The 4,663-nt window shown below is 31.5% G+C and overlaps 1 long non-coding RNA gene across 3 annotated transcripts; it reads right to left on the reverse strand.

Annotated features, from left to right (window-relative positions):
* Window positions 1–1,239: 1,239 nt before the first annotated feature.
* LOC132941437 (uncharacterized) lies at window positions 1,240–4,456 on the reverse strand. 3 transcript variants are annotated; one of them, XR_009664164.1, is made up of 4 exons: window positions 4,142–4,456; window positions 3,958–4,074; window positions 1,576–2,150; window positions 1,240–1,447 (listed from the first exon to the last, which is right to left on the reverse strand). It is a non-coding gene; the product is annotated as an uncharacterized LOC132941437 (long non-coding RNA). The 3 variants fall into 3 exon arrangements; XR_009664163.1 differs by having other exon boundaries at window positions 1,240–1,991; window positions 2,052–2,150; window positions 4,142–4,454; XR_009664162.1 differs by having other exon boundaries at window positions 1,240–2,150; window positions 4,142–4,446.
* Between the last annotated feature and the right edge of the window lie 207 nt (window positions 4,457–4,663).

Genomic DNA, 4,663 nt, shown 5'->3' on the forward strand with positions numbered 1-4,663 from the left:
TGGTATGTGTTTGTTTGTTTTGTATAGCATTGAAATTAATTCTATTTTCAATACGGTTTTAAACTTGTGATGATATTTTAGTTTGTTTTTTGAAAGTGAATAATATTCTTCTAATGATATTCTAGTAATATTTGTAAATCACAGCTGACGATCAAAATGTATGTAATCATAAGTCCTATATTATATCGAAAAACCATAGGTATTAAGTATTATTGGCCAACTTGTATGCCTAACCTTAACACCGGAGACTTAATAATATTGCAACATTTACATACGAGTATGAATGAATTAATTAAACGAATGAGACCTATTAAAAAATACTAATAGATAGATAGTAAATATAAATTTTAGAATCTGACATATACTCCAATTACTTCGAACATACAAAAATAGTGAATTCTCAATTAATACTTTGGTAGGTCGTAGGTATTAAAAACCACTCACGTCCGTTCCTTGGTTTTCACAACAACCAACTATTAAAATAGAACCCCATTCCATATTTTTTCTATTCTTTATAATGATAACGCTTAACCTAGTTATGTATATTATGATAACTGATAACGATGACTAGTCGAACCTAGTAATATTTACATATTTACCTACCTACTAAAGACTTAAATTCTAAATATTGTTATACAATACATCAGGTCTGATTTTTAACCTACCTAGTTAAAAATTCTAATAATGTTAATATATTACAACACACCTGTTTCTTAATTTAGTTTTGTTTTTAAATACCTAATAAGTTAGGTTACCTAACCTAACCTAATCTAACCTAATAGGTACTTACATGTATTACTGCAGTCCCCGACGTTATAGAAAATATGTCCTTATATTTTAATACTACAAGTTTATTTGTATAATAATAATAAATATATACAAATATATTGAAATGTTTGTGTACTGGCTACTGTTTTACTGTTTTTCATCGTGTTGCTGTATTTTTTTAAATTCCAATTTACTTTATTATTTTACTTCTTCATTCACTAGACACGCAGCGTATGTCATAGCGTGACTTCTTTATCGTGTATACATTTGCCATTTGGTAACTTAATTTTAGGACTGTAACTTAAGTGTTTCTTAATGATCCAAACAATTTTTCTATATTTACCCGTAATTAGGAACTTAAGAACTTATATACTAAAATGGCAAAATATGACCACTTGCAATGTAATTTGAATTAGTATTAAATATAATATATTTTAAGATATAAAATTATAATTAATTTCAAAATTATTTTAAAATTGTCTATATTAGCCACTTAAAAAAGGGTGGCGTCCTCTTAAAAATCAATAAAGACATCACGTTTCAACAATGCTACAATATGTTGGTACAATAATAGAATGTGTGTATAATAACGATGACGTTATTCACTATTCAGTATGACATGTCATTAACGAAGTGTGTTTACCGCACTTCAGCTGTAAGTTTCTCCAAGTTCAGGTACCTATAACATTATTGTTATAACTTATAATATTTATAACGACGTACTTAAGTCTATTTCGAACTTGGGTATCAGAATTATTAACGGATGGTATTATATAATACAGAGTACGCCATATTAAAGTACATAACCTGCCCTATTGAATACAATACGCGACTGTCTTCAAGTTAGGGTTTCAACGTAGGTGCATAATTGCGTTATTATCATTGTGACTCGCAACGGCGTCCTCGCCATGGTTCGATCGTACAACCGCAACGTACTTTTTATCAAACATGTTTGACTTATTAACGCGATTAATTATCGATACCTATTCGATGAACAAAAAATTGTATGATATGTCTAATTAGATATAACAACTAACATTATATAAAGCAGGTAAAATAAAATAAGTTAATCATTTTTCACTTTAACAGGATATAGGTTGGTTTTTTTCGAATATAATATTTTAATATAAAATACTTAGCTGATTGCATACAATGTTGAAATTACTGTTTCTTAGGTGCCCCTTGAAATTTTAAATCGAACAAATAACCTGTAAGGCTGTAAACTACAAATTTTATAAAATATAGAGGTATTAGTGTCAATATAAAAACAACGAAAAAAAAACCTGGAGAAGTCGCTCTGCGTTGAGTTGGTCACTGTAATTGATGTATTAAATTTAAACTCAATGATACAGCACATGTCAACATTGTCAACCGCTCGGAATCTAAAATAAAACTTCTTTTTTTGTGAATTGAATAATCACAACAATATATTGTCTAAAATAGTAAGTGATAATAATAACATATATTTAAAAAAAAATATTACTCAATAGACTAAGAATAAACCACACCATAATAACACATGGTTTTGTGATGTCAAATAGGAAGATATCGTCCTATATAATATGTGAAATCTGCGGAGAAACACGTAACAGTCAAACACCTAAAGCAGACAGACTATCGCAAGTACAAAAAAAGAGCTCAAATAATGTTAAATAACAAAAAAAATTAGATGCAGCGCTAGGACCCAAACTTATTATTATTTTAAATCAAAAAAAGAAAAAAAATAATAATAATAACATGTAGATTATAAAAAATATTATGTGACAACCTGCAGTCGAGCGTAACAGGTTGATAGGAAAAACACTTGGATAATACGCCAAGGTCGTGGCGTGAAGGAAATGCAATACGCATCTTGAGCAGCGCGGCGGCTGCGTATAAAACACGAGTACTCCGAGTACAGGTAAGTATAGGTACCGAGGTAGGTACTAATTGACCGCCTCTGTCGCCGCGCGACCGCCTTCGATCCGTTTACCGCCGCCGACGTACGTGTGTCGTGTATCTAAAAATATGGTCTACATATTGTGTACCTACACAAAACATGCTTTGAAATTGAAAATGTTTCCTACTTTCGAAAACCTTCGTGGTCCCCCTCATTGCCTGTTTATGTATTTTAATGCCTGTTGTCGAGCTTGCAGGAATTAAACCGTGCGATTTGCTACCACATATTATAATATCTACCTATGTAAAACAATAGAATAATTTATAATGCTTTATACCTATAGGAACCTATAATTTGTATGGTAAGTATATATTATAATAAAAAAAAATTAATATTATACTATCACAAGATTTTAGATAATTATGTATAGGTACTTACTAGTTACTATATATAAACATCATTATATTGCATGAATAGCGCGTTATTTTTGTAACGACCATGCGCATAATATAATATATTGAGAAATGTTTAATATTATGCACGATTTTTCATCGATAAAATAAATGTATTTGTTTCACGATGTCAGCGAGAGCTCGTTGCAAATATTTACATGTACGTTAATTATAATACCTCTGTATCATAAAAGTCTTATGGCGATACTCGTATAGTATATAGATTATAGATATTATATTATATTATCAAGCGATCATTTCAGTGAAAAATCTGGGTTCGGCAACCCCCCCCCCCCCCCATCACCATCTCCGCACCCACTCCCAATAAAAATTACTGACGGTATAAATTATGAGGGTGCTAATTTCAGTATTAGGGATACTAACCCTACCACCGCACACTCAACAGTGCGCCTTTAAATAATATGTAATATTAACGAGGTCAAATAATTATAATCGAAACGAATGGAATTCGTCAAATCTTGTACAGAACTGTTTGTCGTGGCAAACATAATACGTAATAGTCAATAGTAATTGATTGACTTCAATCACCATAATACTTAAATAATAAAATGATTAATGGCACTCGTCTTTTATCAACAATCAGACATTCAGACAACCAAAACATAACGAACCGACGACCGCTCTGTTTTCATATTTTAATGTGTCGTGCGCAGTACAATATCGACGTGCGTATACCATTATACCAATCGCCTACGACTCAAGGTCGAAAACGGAAAACTAATCCAACTATGTATTATCCGAGTACCGGCTTATTCGATCTCAATAAGTTGTAGCAATCGTTCGATCTCAGGTTAGGTCTATAATGTCCGTTCAGAGTAAAATAAAAAATTAAGTCACCTTCCTACCGAAAACCCGGAACTCCAGACGTCTCGAGGTAATCCGATTGTAATCCAACGACTGCACCGTGTCACGTGTTGAACGGGTTTTTATGAAACGTTTCCATCATCGCGTTTTCTACAAATCAAAGACATAAGTATGAGTGTGATAAGACAAAGTATGATATATTATATTGTTATATTACAATAATATATTATGCAGTAACACACGACGGCATGCTGTGGCCAACGGATCCACGATGACTTACGATACGTCGTGCGAGCGTACGACGTCGATTGTTATTTAACTGTGCGTTTGTTTATGATAATAATAATTATTCGACGGAGTACCTACTTTATTAGACTAGTTATAATGATATACTGTTGTTTAGGTGCATGGTGTATGCATATTTAAATGTCGTTAGAAGCAACCCAGACGAGCGGATAAACGCCACCGGCTCATTTAAAATGAACTGCAGTCCGTATTGTAATAAGAGTCATAATAATATGTATATCATAAGTAGATTTGATTAGCGTCAAAACATAAAGTTACAGTATACAAATTAATATATTATTTATAGTACCTGATAATGTATATGCAAGTATACAATTATTTCGAGTTAAACACGCAAGCAATATATTTTGTAACAAACAGTAATTATGGAATGTGTGTTTTTAATTGAAATATTCCGTCACTGTTTTTATTTTTATTGTTTAAAATGTATACT

This window comes from Metopolophium dirhodum, chromosome 3, assembly GCF_019925205.1.
Source record: "Metopolophium dirhodum isolate CAU chromosome 3, ASM1992520v1, whole genome shotgun sequence".
Lineage (NCBI taxonomy): Eukaryota > Metazoa > Arthropoda > Insecta > Hemiptera > Aphididae > Metopolophium > Metopolophium dirhodum.